This window comes from Gymnoscopelus braueri (assembly GCF_963280865.1).
Source record: "Gymnoscopelus braueri genome assembly, chromosome: 21".
In the NCBI taxonomy this organism is placed as follows: domain Eukaryota; kingdom Metazoa; phylum Chordata; class Actinopteri; order Myctophiformes; family Myctophidae; genus Gymnoscopelus; species Gymnoscopelus braueri.
In genome coordinates this window covers 35966320-35983435 of record NC_137623.1, presented here as the reverse complement: position 1 = coordinate 35983435, position 17116 = coordinate 35966320, and the positions used below count along the sequence as shown (strand labels likewise).

At 42.6% G+C, this 17116-nt stretch overlaps 1 protein-coding gene across 1 annotated transcript in view; it reads left to right on the top strand.

Annotated features, from left to right (window-relative positions):
- Positions 1-17116, top strand: part of LOC308076979 (gamma-aminobutyric acid receptor subunit rho-3-like) — a gene marked incomplete at both ends in the record, with an annotated part of 32314 nt that overhangs the window by 8392 nt on the left and 6806 nt on the right. The gene's annotated exons all lie outside the window — the stretch shown is intronic.

Sequence of the window (17116 nt, the reverse complement as noted above, 5' to 3'; positions counted from 1 at the left end):
TCTGTCTGTGTGTGTGTTCTGTCTCTAACATTTCAGCTAACACCCCTGATGTCATTGTTGTAAATGAAAATCACAGGGAGGTGTTCAGTCTCGAGGTCCGCTGTACTTTTGATTACAGCTTAGAGCATGGGTTTTCAACTGGTGGTCCGTGGACCACTGGTGGTCCGTGAAGGTATTGCAAGTGGTCCCTGACCATGCATTTAGTAATGTAGGAAAGTGAAGATTTGTATTATATTTTATTTTATCGACCACTAGTTGAGAAACTGTATGATGTATGATGCATTAATGTGGAATGCCCTACCAAAAGGAGTAAAGGAGTGTAAAACCTTACTCACTTTCAAAACTGCCCTAAAGATACACCTTCAGGAGGCTGCAATTCGAAAATGGCCCCTGTCTAAGTCTTAACCTACCCCCCTACCCCCCCCCCTTTTCTTTTTCTTTTTCTTCTCTTGTACATATTTTTCACTCCTCATACCAGTAACCTGTAAGCTGATTGTATGACATTCTGTATAGTACTGTAGTGTGTTTATCTGTCTGTCTCTTATATGTCATCATGATTTGTGTGCATGGGGATCTCATCTTAAACAAGCTCAGTGCTTAATGAGTCTTCCAGTTTAGTAGACCTTGTATTGTGAATTTGTACTTCCATGTACTGTTGTTCTCATGTCTTACTAAATAAAGTACATCAATCAATCAATCAATCAATCAATGTTGTCAGTTACTTGGAAGTCGGATGTCAAGAACTTCCACAGAAATGGGAGGGAAAAGGTAAACTGTACCGGTTTACCTGGTTGAGTCATCATTAGCAGGAAATGTGCCCATATCAATCGCATGTGCTTGCTCATAAAAATGTTGCTATGAATCAGTTAACATGAGTTTAATATGGAAGGTTAAGAGAACAGAATAAGGGCAGGTACGCACTGTAGGACTTTTAAAGTGGTCGGGAAGTCATCTGATCGTTAAGCATTACACATTGCAGGAGTTTATTTCTTGAAATATATATCGTTGTGGTTTTCACCCTATAGATTGATCCCCGACCAGGGATTACACACTGTAGGATAGTTCACTAGGATGCTATCCAGGGTCAGACCCAATACATACATTTGTTTTTATTCCAATTCTTTTTAACAGACGTCTCCCGTGATATATGCGCATCTATCTCTGCGCAGAAGCAGTGTTGCCATGTCCGCTTATTATAAGCGAATTTGGGCTTGTTTTATCTGTAAAGTTGCTTGAAAGTGTAGTTGCTTATTTGGCCTTGTTTCCTAATGTTGTTTGAACCAGTTGTTCTCAAACATTTTCATGGCAAGGACCCCCAAATTAATATTTGTCCGCAGACCTCCCCCCTTCTGAAAATATGTTGTGCCACAGACCCCCATACAAGATCTGTGTGGATTTGGAAAATATTCCACAATTTTCATTTTTTCCCAAGATTTCCTTCTTTGAAAATAGCCTATCTACAACTTCAGCTTGTAGATCGGCTATTTTCAAATATTTTCAATATTTTTATACGTTTAAAGTGCTCATTAGTCGCATTTGTTGGGATTGTTTTCATAGATCTGGTTGCTTATTTCTCTCGCAAAATTTGGCAACATTTCAGACAGGCTTCGCGTGCGAGGCTGCGAGCTCTCTCTCCCTGTGTGTGCAATTCCTTTCAAATAAACTGTTTATTTGAGATGTTTATTAACATCCCCCTTCGAGCACTCTCGCTCACTCTCATTCTGTTTTATAATAATGTTTAACTTAATACAGGACTGGACGGTAACTATGCGAGGCATCTGTTTGTTGTGGTCAGCCAGCGACCTTCGATAGCCACGGTGCCTGTAATGTGCTCTCATTGGCTGTAGCGTGCACCTCCTCGCAGGGTGGTCTCAGCCCATTTCATACTGTATGATATTGTCTGATGTCCTGTTTGCGACAGCGCCGAATATCTAACCTGCTAGATATTTGAAAACGGTCGGGAAGCCATCGCCGAGCGTAATTATCGTGGCCGCATCCTCTCTCAGAGCCTTTCACACACAGCGACAAAACCTCGCCGATCACAGCCCGATCTGCGTCAGATCGGGGGTTTTGTCGGCGATCCCCAAAAAAGGTCCCCGACAGCATAATCGGACCAAATATCCTACAGTGTGTACCTGCCCTAAGGGCAACCATGAGAAAGGAATGGATCAGTGGTCACTGGTTCTCAATCTTTTCTGAGCTCTGGACCACTAGCATATCTCAGTTAAATAATGACTGTTAAGGGCTTGATTTAATTCACCTCGAATTAACAAATTAAATTAAGGCCTTAACAGTCATTATTTAATTTCAAGCTTTGTCCCCCACACCACGCCCATATCCCCCCTCCCAACACAACAGTGGTCCCCAGGTTGATTCTCAGTCAGGGTGGTGGTCCCTGGTTCATAATCAGTTGAAAATCCATGGCTTAGAGGAAGCCTTTCTAACCAAACTGCTAAAATATCATCAGCTTAGAGCAGACCATCTCACAGCTAGGCTACAGATGTAAACTTTTCGTTTTTTTAAATCTTTGGTAGCCTATAGGGCGCTTGCACAAGTTGCTTGTGAGGGGCCTTCATATGTCCCGGCCTCTCCAAAAGGAGGGCCAAACAGTTGGCAAGGTACTGCTCAATTTCAGCTATTATAGCAAGCCGCTCAATTTGGCTAGAGGAGGCGTGGTGTCCTTTATCCATGATTGTTGTCTGCTGTGTCTGACAAGTATGTCAATTGTATGTAACAATGTTCTGCTGTCCTAGGCACTTTGTAACTAGCTGTTTTCCTATTGTCTGACTGCAATGTTCAAGGCATTCTTGTACTTCTGTTTGTGTGGACATAAATCAATATTTTAAATATGCATGTGTGCGTGCATGTGTGCATGCTTGTGTGTGTGTGTGTGTGTGTGTGTGTGTGTGTGTGTGTGTGTGTGTGTGTGTGTGTGTGTGTGTGTGTGTGTGTGTGTAACAGTGTGAATGCATCTGTATTTTATTGTGTGCCACTCTTTTTTTTATCCCATGCATGCATACATAAATTTACTCACGTAGCCAGACGTGACTAATCTGGATTATATGTCATTTCCAGAACAGATGGAGCGGTGGGAAACACACGTAATCAATTTGATCACCACACACGCACGCACGCACGCACGCACGCGCACACGCACACGCACACGCACACGCACACGCACACACACACACACACACACACTGTGTTATTGTTATACTTGTATAAATAATTACAGCATTTTGCAAACCACAGTATTGTATTGGCTTATGGAACTATCCAGTGGTGTAAAGTAACTAAGTACATTTACTCAAGTACTGTACTTAAGTACAATTTTGAGGTACTTTTACTTTGCTGGAGTATTTCCAATTGTCTATACTTTTAGTTCTACTCCACTACATCTCTCAAGAGGCAAATATTGTACTTTTACTTTTACACTACAATTATTTGATCACTTTAGTTACTAGTTACTTTGCAGATATAAACGATTACATTATAAAACCTACATTAACCCCTTTAGCCCTATTTTGTACCTAGGCTATTTGAAAATAGCCGATCTACAAGCTCACAACGCATCGCGAGTTGTAGATCTGCTATTTTCAAACATTTTAGTACTTTTACTTTTGGTACTTTAAGTACATTTTTATACCAATACTTTTGTACTTTTACTCAAGTAAACTTTGAATTCCGGACTTTTACTTGGCACAGAGTACTTCTACATTGCGTATTGATACTTTTACTTAAGTAAAACATTTGATTACTTTTTCCACCACTGAAACTATCTCATATTTTGACCATACTTAACAAAAAGATTTTAAAAAGAGTAGTATGACTAAGACACTGAAAGGGACAATTATATCATCAACTTCATGACAGGGGCGGCCTGGATACCAAAATCAGCCTGGGAATTTAAATTACAGTGGCCCTCATAATTTGTTATTTTTAAATACAAATAAATGGGTGAAAGCACATCAATCAGCTGATGCAATCGAATAACTACAAATGAAAGGGCTCCAGCATGATAGTCTATGGGACCACACCTCTATGGTCTGTTCTACAAACCATACAGTATCGTACCGCACTGGCGTTCAAAACCGTCTCATATTTTGACACGTGCACGGCGCCCTGGGGTGCTTGAGCTGTCTCTGGGAGGTGCGCGAGAAGAACAATGTTAATGGTGGTTTATTAGATGTAATAATTACGCCATAACATTAAATGTAAAAGCATGCAATTAAAACATTTCCTTTGTTAACTTTGGTAGGTATTTTATTCAACATTAAAAACGTACATTTTAATAAATCAATTACCGATCCCAATTAGACATCAGCTGCAATTTCAGTTATTTTAATGAATGTCATTTTCTTTAATTTAATGTGGCTTAATTATGACAGCATTTCCCCCATCTTCTCTCTCATGATGGCTCTCTGCCAATGAGCCTGTGTGTGTGTCCGTGCCCTCACCCCTCCTCTTTGCTATTCCAAAGTAATGTTTGTACAAAATAAAGCACAATAAAGCACATAGAATTTCATTGTTGCTGAAACGTGCTATACAAATAAACTTTCTTTGCCTTGCCTTGTGTGTAACTTTGTTGCAATTAATTGAAACTTTGTTACAGTGTAGTTTTAGCTATTTAGTTACATGTGTTGTGATAATGTGGCTATAAATGGCTTTTTTAAATAATATTTATTTTAAGGATTGGGATGCATCAACCCAGTTGGGTAGTATGCCATGAAATAAAACAACGATTTTAAGCACACAGAAATAACACCCATTTCGGATGCTGTCAATGCACTGAATGGGACATTAAAGGGTTAGGGATAATTTTAGACCTCTGATTGTCTGGCTACACGAGACTAGTAGACTACATTCCATGTCATTTAGGAAAGATATGTGTGTCTCAATCGCATGCTCAATGTGTATTATGTTCTACACTGTTTGCAGTGTGCATTGTGTGTGTGTGTGTGTGTGTGTGTGTGTGTGTGTGTGTGTGTGTGTGTGTGTGTGTGTGTGTGTGTGTGTGTGTGTGTGTGTGTGTGTGTGTGTGTGTGTGTGTGTGTGTGTGTGCACCGCTTCGCGCCACATTGTGAGCTTGTAGATCTGCTATTTCCAGTACTTCTTAAACCTTTTTTATTCATTTATGAAAATTATTAGATTTTTCATTTTATTTATGAAATACTTTAGTTTTTAATTGATAAAAAGGTAAGAATATTTTTGCTTAAACTTTTTTTAATCTTTTGAAATATGTTTTTTCCATAAACATTGCGACCCACTGTTTAGGAATGTGTGTGAGAGTGTATTATGTTATGTGAGTGTGTATGGTGTATTGTGTGAATGTGTGTTACAGTATGTGAATGTGTGTATTGTGTGCGTGTATGGTGGGGGGATTCGTGTGCCATAATCTGGATTATATACTGTACTGTACCAGGTCTGGAGCAGATGGGAGTGGTGGGAAACACACGTAATCAATTTGATCGTCACACACACACACACACACACACACACACACACACACACACACACACACACACACACTGACAGATGGATGCAGTGGTTCTCAAACATTTTCACATCAAGGACCCTTAATATGATAATGTATTTACCATGCGCTCCCATTTTGAAAAGAGAGAAGATTTGTCAACATAATCAAAAATAGCAGATCTACAAGCGAATGTGACGTGTTGTGAGCTTGTAGATCTACTGAACAGCTGGGGGGGGGAAATACTTAGCTGGGGACCCCCTGAAACACTCTCAGGGGCCCCAGTTTTAGATGTTGGATCTATTGGTAAAACACTTTTTGCACACCTAGATTACAAGTCTAAAAGCAGGTGCGTAGGCCTATAGACGAATCCACAGACGCGCTGCCTGTAGCTGCCTGTAGGCGGCCATTGCTGCAGTGTCGCGTCCGCGGAGCGTTGACACCGCAGCAGTGGCTGCGCACAGGGCAGCGCTCCGTGGATTCGTGTATAGGCAAAGCAATGAGCAACATCAACAAAATTAAAGTTATTTATTTAAGAACGTTTCGGTCACACACAGATGCCTGAGGAAGCTGTACAAGTTCGCAGTGTGTGGGTAATTTTTTATTGCGGACAGAAGTTGGATCAAAAACTGTCTCAGATTTGGTCCAACATGATGCAATATGGCAAATATATTGACTCACTCACTCAAAGCCAGCCTTTTCTTTTCTTCCTTCCACTCAGCCTATATCTCTCTCTCTTTCTCTGACCATTATGGTTTGCGTCATGCGTGGCCTCAACGGTATCTTGTGGTCCCGTCATCCACTTGTTGGGACAACAAAAGCACCAGTGTCCGTCCCACGTCCCTGTGGCATTTCCAGGAGCTGTAATTTTAACGGAGACACACCGAGGATGACCACAATTTCTCCTTTCTAAGATAAGCCTATAGCTCTGTGGTGTGAGTGTGTGTGTGTGTGTGTGTGTGTGTGCGCGTGTGTGTGTGTGTGTTTGTGTGTGTGTGTGTGTGTGTGTGTGTGTCACAAACACGATAAGAATTGAAGATTCCCAGATTTTTTGCACCCCAGAAATACTGCAGGGTGACATTTTCTTCATGTGCCATTTCACATAAGGATTTTTTAACATTTAAGCTCACCTTTTAAAGGGCCTTTTATGAGCTACTATACTGTAAACCTCTATAAACTACACATTATACGACTGGTCGTGGAAACCCAAATCAGGGTATTACAAATTGCCGAGCCATGTGGCCCATAGGTCAGGGCCAGCCAGGGGGCTATCTCCTGTTTCTGGTGTGAGGCGCCTTGATGTACAAGTACATCCCCCAGCCATGATGTGCAAGTACATCACCTGGACATGACACTAATATGTTCGCAGAGACTTACCCCCAATCCAACAGTTGAAGCTCAGTGTCAAGCAGGGAGTCATTGGGTATCTTTTTTTTATAGTCTTCGTTATGACTGGACCCCCGAGTCTGAACTGAACCCCCGACCTCCCAGTCTCAGAGCAGACACTCTAACCACAAGGCCACTGAGCTGGTTGAGTGCGTGAATAGGTGAATGTATTGTGTTTTTTGGATGAAGGCACTATATAATTGCACCATACGTATGAAAAGTCATCCTAAATAATACTTATATACTTATATATTATGTACATATTTACATTCCACTATATGGTACCTCAACTTGACTCGATTCTACACGCCTTCTTTGGATTTCCATTGGGCAAAGGTAGTACTTTTTATTTTTGTACCACCTACGCCGGCGTTCCAAGCGAGCTGAGGCGATTGCAAACTACCGATTTTAAGACAAGTGCATTGGAATATCCAGAATATTAACACACTATATATGTCGACATGATACGACATTATTATTACTGTTTGTTTCATCACTTACAATTTCAGTTGTTTATTCTTTATCCTGTATAAGTTCTCTCTCTTGGTTGGATAAGGTTGCTATCCCGAACTGAAACATTTATTTTGTCTTTACTAAAGAGCTGGAGAAACGGGAAGACCCCCCGTCACTGACCAAACACTCTATAGCAACAAAAATTACTATATTATTTTATCAAACATATTTCATGGTGTTTGGTGCAGGTGTGAGTGAAACTGCAATGGAGTGCAAAACAACAACAAACAAAAACTAATCTTAGTGACAAGCCCCCTGGCAAACAGACACACCCTATATATAAGCCTGTACTTTTCATGTTGCCAGTTGAAGGAATAATAAACCGCTCACCCGGTTTGAGGCTTAGCTGGAGGTGCTGGAGCTAAACGACGGAGGAGATCTAAGTGTGCTTTGCTTTGCTTTTCCCTCTGTTTAACCTGTTAAAACCAGGAAAGCATCTGTGTCATTTAAGATGCAAGCTGGCTATTTTTGAAAAATCACAAAAAAAATTGCAAATATTTGAATATATATTTAAAGCGAACATCTTTAACTCAAATTTTTGCTGGTGCCGGTGTCAAGTGCCGAAAAAAGCGCCACCTGTTTGTGTGAGTGAAAACCTACAGCCTTTTCAACCATGTATAGTTTTCACGCGACTGCAGCCTTACCCCTACACAGTAGCACTTATAGACTACCCGCCGCACTCGCTGTACTTCTAAAAGGAAACGCACTGACAAATGAAGAGACATCTAAAATACAATGTACAGACAGTATATAATACACATGTTGATTTCCCATTTCCTGTGGTTCGCAATCTACACGCTAGACAGACAAAGATTACAGGGTTTCTAAGAAAGCTGTCAGGCGTGAAGGATGTCTGAGTCGAGTCCGTATGGATCGGTGCAGAAGAAGGATTGGGGCAAAGGGTTCTTTGCCCCAAAAATACCATGCCTGGGAATATGCACCACACCCAGGTCCATGCTCATCCCACCTCACCTGTTAGCTTTGCTCCTGCCTCAAATCCCACAGTATAACCCAGGAAACTGAAAAACTGATGAGGTGAATGTTTCCTCAGAACAAATCAGGCCCGGAGGCAGAAGGTGAGCTTAGAATAGCATAAGAGCATATTATCGTCGCTGTCAGGTAGAAACCTCCTGTCTCCATATTTTAACTTTGTGTGTTTTTTTTTCGTAAATTAACGCCGTTCTTGATCATACTACAGCGTCACACAAGAGCATCAAAAGTAGCAGATCCGCAAGCTCGAAACGCGGCACAAAGCGGGCGTTTTTGAGCTTGTCGATCTGCGACTTTTGCTGTTTTTTTATTTTGAATCCTGAAAAGTAACAGTTTGGGAAATATGAGGTTTCCACCTGATATTATATTTATTAGTGAAAATTGCATCGAAAAAGGAAGAGCATCTCAGCCTGCCGAGTGGATTCTGATTCACTTTCTCTTACTTCCCCCCCAGCCAGGCATATGTCAATCTCTCTGTAAACAATTACCTGACGGAATTTTCCTCATCAATCATATCATTCTGGCAAGGCCAGATGTTTTTTTTTTTGTTTTTAATAAAGACAATGGGGAGAGAGGCGTTTAGCGTCATCAAGACCTAGCTGACCCCAGCAGCATCTGGTAAAATAATCTTCTGACCCTGTTATCAGTTTATGCCAGCCATTATACTGTTCACACAAGCCGGCGTTGGCCGAACGCTGGCTGAGGTCCAGGGCAATATTTAGGAAGACAACGGCTCGCTTAGATGTCAGTGATCCGGTACCACCCACATTTAGAACAAGCATGGGAAAGTTCTCATTCTACTGCTCTGCCGCAAAAATGTGGAATACCCTGACGGTGGACACCATCCATTAAAGGATGTGTATCACTGGTTTCTTTCAAAATTGGCCTGGAGACCAAAAAGAGGAGGTAAATGTAATTTTCCCTTCTCTTTTGTACATGTATTTGTTGATAAATGTTTTATGCTATGTTGATGAATTGAATACATAGGACTTTTTTGTGTTATCCTTTTAGCTTCAATGTCTTACTTTACCACGTGCGGAAAAAGTGCCATGCAATTAGTCCGACGGCCCATATGTATGCATTATAACAGTTTTAAGGCCAGTCTACACCAATGCAACTACTTGCAACTGCCATTGGGGATAATAGTTGCATGTTGCAAGGAGGAGTTGCATTGGTGTGGACTGGCCTTTTAACCCGTTTATTGGTGTTACGGCCCGGTCCTCCTCACCTTCACATTCACGCACTGTGCGTCCCCTCCACCCTGACTACTCCATGGCTCAACTCAGCCCACCTGCTCTCCCTCACCAATCTCCGCACCTGTCTTCCATTCTACAATCAACTGCTGCCTCTACAAAAGGCCAGTCTGCACGTGTCACCTCGCTAGAGCTTAACCTGTCTACTCGTATGGTAATGCCGGTCTACTGTAGTTTACTCAAGCTGCGGTGCATTTCTATTTTAGCTTTTACCAGCCACATTACCAGCCTGTTTAACTTCATGCAGTTGCAGTACCAGCCTTCTGTTTCTTTTTCCCTGTGATTATTTCCACTGACCCTGTGTCTCCTCTCCTCTCCAATACCCCGGATCCCAAGCTGGGTTGTGCCAACCTGTGGAGCCACCAACTCCACTTTCCACCCAAAAGAAGACTTTTCAATAAATACGCCCACGGCTTCACCTAGCCTTCGTCTCCTCTTTGCTGTGCACTTGGGTCACACCAGCCATAACAATTGGGATAATGGGCCTTCGGACTAACTGACGGGAGAATGTCTCAGATGGTGGCTTATCTATGTAGTCAGGTGGCTCAGGTGTCCTGTCCTGTCATGTAAGAGCCAAGCAGAGAATCTCACGCGTCTCATTGATGTCAAAACAATTCGAGGAAGCTCAGCCTCACATGATCCCACCACCAGCAGCCCATTTTATACATGCTTTCCACTTTCCATGCTTTGAAATTTTTTTTGGTCCGCCGGTAATTTCTTTGATAATGATTTATAGCTCTAACGGCTCCAACACAACACCCACAACCTTTATTGGTTCTCAAAGTCCTTGTTCCTGAAGGTCCCTGGCACAAAATATTTTTGAGATGGGGGGGGGGGGTTCACACCCAAATATATATCATTTTGGGGGTCCTTGACATGAAAATGTTTGAAAACCACTACTTTATACTGACAGACAAACAGTGACAAGTTCAGTTATGATTGACACACATTATAAAACCGGTAACTACGGTTCACACAGGTGGTTCACATACTGTGCGTGGGGGAGAATCGCCAGCATTTTTATGCCGCCACAGGCTAGTTAGTTGCTGTTAACTACAGTAGTCTGTCCAGACTTTTGACCTTTGACGACCTGCTTCTTGATCCTTGAGTTCAAGTGGATGCTTGTGTCAATTGTCATGAAATTACCTCAAGGCGATCTTGAAATAACACATTCACAAAGGGGGGGGGGGGGGGGGGGGACATATATGTTAACAATATTCAGGATCTTCCATGCAATATAGGGGAGTCTGTCGTGAAATTCCCTCATGGCTGTTCCTAAGATATTGTGTTAAAAATGTTCGGTCGGACAGACGGACATAAATTAAACATAATGCCTCTCTGGCCATGGCGGTCGGCCGGTCGCCCGGCGGAGACATAAGAAGTTAAATTTTTACACTCACATCTATCAGGAAAAGATGATGGCCAATAGAGCAAGATGGACAAATAAGAGAAAAACAGACATGAAAAATTAACAAGAGACAATGGAGAGAGCGGTGAGGGGAGGAGAGAATGTCAAAAGACAGACAGAGAGAGAGGGAAGAGACATGGACAAGAGAGAGAGACAGTGAGAGAGAAACCATGAGAGAGAGAGAGACAGAGACAGACAGACAGACAGACAGAAGAGAGACAGACAGACAGACAGACAGACAGACAGACAGACAGACAGACAGACAGACAGACAGACAGACAGACAGACAGACAGACAGAGATGGATTATGGGAGACCTTAACAGAAAAGCGTTGCCAAGGGTACACTGGATGTTGTGGCTGGAACGTTGGTACTTGTACATGTCACACAGGGTGAGGGGTAGAGAACGGACCCACATGGACCCTCACAGGTCCATTTGTTACACTGTTAGGGTCAAACGAACACTGACGATTTGACTACGGTGAGAGCTTTATGGCGCTTGGTCGTCAGAGAAGAGAACTTCATTAAATTAAGTGTTTATCGTCTGAGCTGCTGGGCTGCTAACATTTACCATGGAATTAACACACTTTATACACACTCGTGCACACACACACACACACACACACACACACACACACACACACACACACACACACACACACACACACACACACACACACAGATTTCTCATGCAGATTGCTTTTTTATGTGGGTGTGCCTAGTTTGCGATCCCCCCTGTTGTAAACCTGAAAACAAAACAACGAAACCACAGCCGGACAGCAGCCAGAAGCCTGGAGAGAGACCCAGACCAATCTGCGGTGTGTGTGTGTGTGTGCATGTGTGTGTGCATGTGTGTGTTTGTGTGTAGGACAGAACAAAAATCCTGGAAAGTGAGAGCATTTCAGTTCAGGCTTATATCAGAGGTTGAGGTTACAGTTATAAGGTGTTAAGGTATGTAGCGGTATTAGAATGGGCTTAGAAATCTGTGTGTGCGTGTGTGTGTTTGTGTGTGTGTGTGTGTGGGTGAAGGACAGTTTGGGTGGATGCTGCCTTAAACGGGTCTGAACGTGTTCATCGGCACAGCGAATCTGTCAATCAGACTCTGCCTCTCCCTCTGGCCTCATCCACACATTACAGTCAACGTTTTGTCCTTTTTTTCTAAAATGGATAAAGGTGTGTATAGTTTGTTCATGGAAAGCCTGCTGTATGTGTGTTCGCTCTACTCTAGGTCACCTCTAGGTCAGTGGTTCTCAACCTGTGGGTCGGGACCCCCAGGGGGGGTTAACATTACTGCATCAAAAGTAATAAAAAAAAGAACTGGTAAATCATTGGACAAATTGTCCAATAATATAAGAAAGAGGCAATATGCTATATTCACCATATGTATGTATCTGTGGAACCGAGTCAAACTAAATGTAATGCCTCAACTCCTACAGTTCCAAGTGCTTGTCAGGGTGGGGGTGGGGGGTCCCAAGTTCAAATATGATTATTTTGGGGGGTCACGCCCTGAAAAGGTTGAGAACCACTGCTCTAGGTCAGGGGTCTTGAACCCCTGGCCAAGGACCCCCTAGCTGAGAGAGAGATGAAGCAGGGAGCCCCCACTGCATATAGTATAAAATGATTTTGCAGATTATTTTCATAGATTTAATCAGCTGTTTTTATTGGTTTGTTGACTTATATTTTCTATTAATATGATGTATTTTCAGACCGTTAACCACTTATACCTCAATACTTGGTAAACTTGACCGTTGGCTCTGTACTTGGTCTACTCTTTTCTCCCTCTACACCAAATCTCTTTGCCGAAAATAGCAGATCTACTTGTATCTAATTGTAGATCTGCTATTTTTGGCTAATATTCCCCTCAGAATAGGGATTCTAGGGTTCAAGTGGTTGAAATCTGTGTAGTAACTCTGAGGACCCCCTAGGGGCCTCGGACCCCCTGTTGAAGACCCCTGCTCTAGGCGTTTCAGTGGAATGGGACGTGTGTGCATGGTTATGTATGTACTGTATGTTGCTGTTACTGTATCGATACCAGTTACTTTTGCATATTTTTATCATTACTATTAGTATCTTGTATATGGGGGCCTGCAAAGTGTGTGTATGCCGTATGTAGATATGGGAGAATATGTGTATACATACATTATACTGTACTGTATGAAGTTTGTGTTCTCAGAGAACCTACGTCACCATGGTTTCAAATGGTGGCCATCAAAAATAGTTTGTCAGTCTATTGTGTTATTGTTAATATACTGTAGCTATGCTGGCCTGGGGAACCTGACATAGCCCTGTTGCCTAGAAACGCACTTGCCAAAGCGTTCTCCTCTCCTGTGCCTCCACTGTACTGTCTGTCGCCCTCTGAGCGTTCCCCTCTGTATGTCTCCGAAAAGACTGAATGCAACAACAACAACAACAGCAACATAAAAGGCTTGTGTGTAGTACGCCAAGGGGTTGATTGATTGATTGAATATTTTATTAGGCATAAATGTAAAAACAGCACAAGTACAGTTAATAACATTTTGACTAAAAGGTCCGTCCACATTTTTTTCCATTGAGGTCCTTGGTATTCAATTCATAGCATGCGAACAAATTAATCAATACGTTCAAATTATTTGAACTGGGGACCCCCCACCCTGACAAGCACAATTGTTAGCATTACATTTAGTTCAACTCGGTTCCACGGATAAATATTGTGAAAATAGCCGAACTACAAGCTCACAACGCCTCGCACTGTTTGCACACAAGTGCAAACAGGAAGCACTCAGTTAAACCGTGATCTCAAGAATACACGGCTGGCCCGATGTGTTTGTGTGTGTAAATCAGGCTGCTTAGGTTTAGCGGTCAGAGAGAACTCCTTCTGGTGCTGATGAGGGAAGGTGGGATGTAGTGTTATAATAGTAGCGGTTGTGGTCGCGGTGGGAGAACAGTGGGGAAAGCATAATTAACCACTTTAAGCCCTATTTTATACTTGGTCGCACGGCGGTGTTACGCAAAAATCACCGATCTACAAGCTCACGACGTGTCGCGATGCGACCGCGTTGTGAGCTTATAGTTTGGCTATTTCCGCTAATTGCGGGGTATCCTGTAGAAGTTTAGATGAAGAGAGAGCACATGTGTGCACATCCAAAATGAAATGCAGGTGCTGGGGCCAGTAACCCAAACCATATGAAAACAAAGAGAGTCCGCACGCACACCGCAAAGCTTCCGCAGAGATTTATTACCTCGTGTGACGTTTTGAGCCCCGGAGCCTCGTCTGCATACGTCTGAAGAAGGAACCTGCGGACTCGAAACATGTGGTATCGGTTTCATACGGTATCCTGTATAGGAATGGCATAGAATTGACCGCTGACTTGATGTCTTATAGAGTCTGTGCAGAGGCCCTGTTCTGTGACCCTAAGCAGTGTTGCCAGATTCTGCGACAGAAAAAAGCAACCAGGTCTATGAGAACAAGCCCAAAAGAAGCGACACATGAGCACTTTAAACCTATTTGCATAGGCTATTTGAAAATAGCAGATCTACAGGCTCATGATCATCCAGATTGGCTATTTAAAATAAAAGATTAACCAGTAAATCTAGAGGGGGGCTCCGTGGGTCTACTGGACAAATACATGTTAATTTGGGGCTCCTTGACATGAACATGTTTGAGAACCACTGGTGTAAACAACATTAGGAAACAAGCCCAAATAAGCAACTACACTTTAGAAACAAGCGCAAAAAAACGCGAACCGCAACTACCAATATTTATAAGCGACTTTACAGAAAAACAAGCCCAAAGTCGCTTATGATAATATATATATATATATAATAAGACGTGGCAACACCGGCCCTAAAACCAAAACACTGAAAAGATAAAGCGTTGAAAATGCACGGAAACACGTGGCCACCTCATAGACGCAAGATATCTGCAGAATCTGAGAGCAATGTTGAACTTTGGTAGAACCTTGTGTTATATACTGTAGGCCTAGATACTTGGACATGATATAAGTCCAAATATTGTTGACTCTCTCACTTTTTAGCCCTCACTGTATACTGATATTGGTTAAGGGTAATATACAGTGAATACAGTCATTTCACTTTACACAAATAAAGTATGAGCACTCATTTGTAAAACATATTTAATCTGCTGTTTGTGTTAGTTTACATGCTAAAAGTGTGATTTTGAGACATGTTGTATTGCTACGGAGCCATACAATGAGAGGGAATGGAATCACTACCCCAAGAAGCAAAAGATAAAGATGATTGACAATATTTGGGCTTATAACATGCCAATGTAGCTTATACCAGTGGTTCTCAAATTGGGGTCAGGGGGGTGTTCCAGGAGGTACATTTTCTCTTCTGGCACAAACTCTTTTCAGATGCGGGTCCGCGGCCAAATACATATCAATTTGGGGGTCCTTGGCATGAAAAAGTTTGAGAACCAGTGAGCTACACAACCCAAGGTTCTACTAAAGTTCAACATCGCAACAAGAAAGTGTGGTTGGACATGGCATTAAAAGAGGTGGAGACAATGGTTTTCCTGGGAAGCCGGACCGTATTGTTTGTTTTTAAAGGGAGGATGGTGGTTACTGGGTTTCTCTATAAAAACCACTTTGCCAATGCATTCATTAAAAGAGAAAGATTTAAGCACAAACAATTCTTCAGCATGACATCGACAATAAACAATCAAGGAAAACGGCATAGAAAGCAAACCTGAATCAAAAAAGGTAACTGAAGGCGCTCGGGCGGCGCAGTGGTAAAGTGCCTGCCCACCACCGAGGAGTTTGTGGGTTCGAATTCACCGTGGTGTATCCGGCTTTGTCAATTGTCTACAAACAAACACAATTGACCCGTGCTCGGGGGAGGGAAGCCGGGCGGGGGTAGGGTGATAATTGTCACTGCACGTAATCCTATAGGCTGGGGCGGCACCCGTCAGCAGGGAGTGTTGGGCGGGAGGAGCAGGACAAAAGCTCTACGTCCTCCCGGTGGGGGCTCCTCACTGGCAGGTGAGTCAGTAGGATACAACAGCAGTGACAACACAGAAATGTGCGTGGGGAGGAATCAATTGGCATAACGACGACAATTGGCATTTTCGTAAGCCTGTTTCATACTTTGTCGACAGTGCTGTACGCCAACAATAGCAGTAGACCAGGCCCGGCGCCACGGGGGGGGCCTGAGGGGGCCTGGCACCCTCAGTTTCAAATTGTGCCCCCTCAGTTTATTTTGGAAAACTTTTTATTTTTATTTTATTTTTAATAAAAAAAATCGGTAAAATCAGGCAAAAATAAGAATTAAATAACATAAGCCTAACCCTAAAACCAAAATAAAGTAAAAAAAAACGCCCAAAAACGCCCAAAAACGGCCAAAATCCGCGCAATTAACTACAAAATTTCGCAATTTTCAACTGCACCCTCAGTCATTTCATCCTGGCGCCGGGCCTGGCAGTAGATCTGCAATTCTCGGTGAGCGAAGCCATCATATGACGAAATATCATTCCAGAATTAGCCTACAGAGCCCTGGAAAAGCACATGCTGCATCCATCTTCAAAGGGGAACTGTACGGTACGTCACGCTCCTCTACAAAGCACTAAGTTCCCAAAAATAAATAGGTTCCCGACTTCCCCGGTATATGATTGTGGTGACGGAATGTGATGACGTTCACCTCTCTCTCACCTGAGGTCCTGAGTGGTTATTGCAGTCAGGAATTTGAATGACAGGAAGCAAGGCAGCCAAGACCATCTCTGGCCTCTCTCTCATCCTGCCCGTAAACCTTTCAAGTTCTGCCCCTCTGGGAAAGCACTGTGGACTATCAAAGCAAACAGAAAAATAGCTGATCTGCTCTGCAACGCTGAACTGTAACAGTGAACTGTAAAGACTGTAAGCGCTGGCATATTAAAGCACGGCACACTGCTCTACTTGTTCTTGCTATTTGCAAACATAGTTTGCCTCAATATACCTCAAATGTGCAATATGTCTCATCATATACATCCAACATTGCTCATACTGTTCACATTTGCTAAGACACTATATTCCACATATTTCTTATACTTATATCGTTGCTTTCGGGGCAGAAAGCTCTTATCTCCATATATTAACTTTTTATGCTTTTTCGTACATTAACG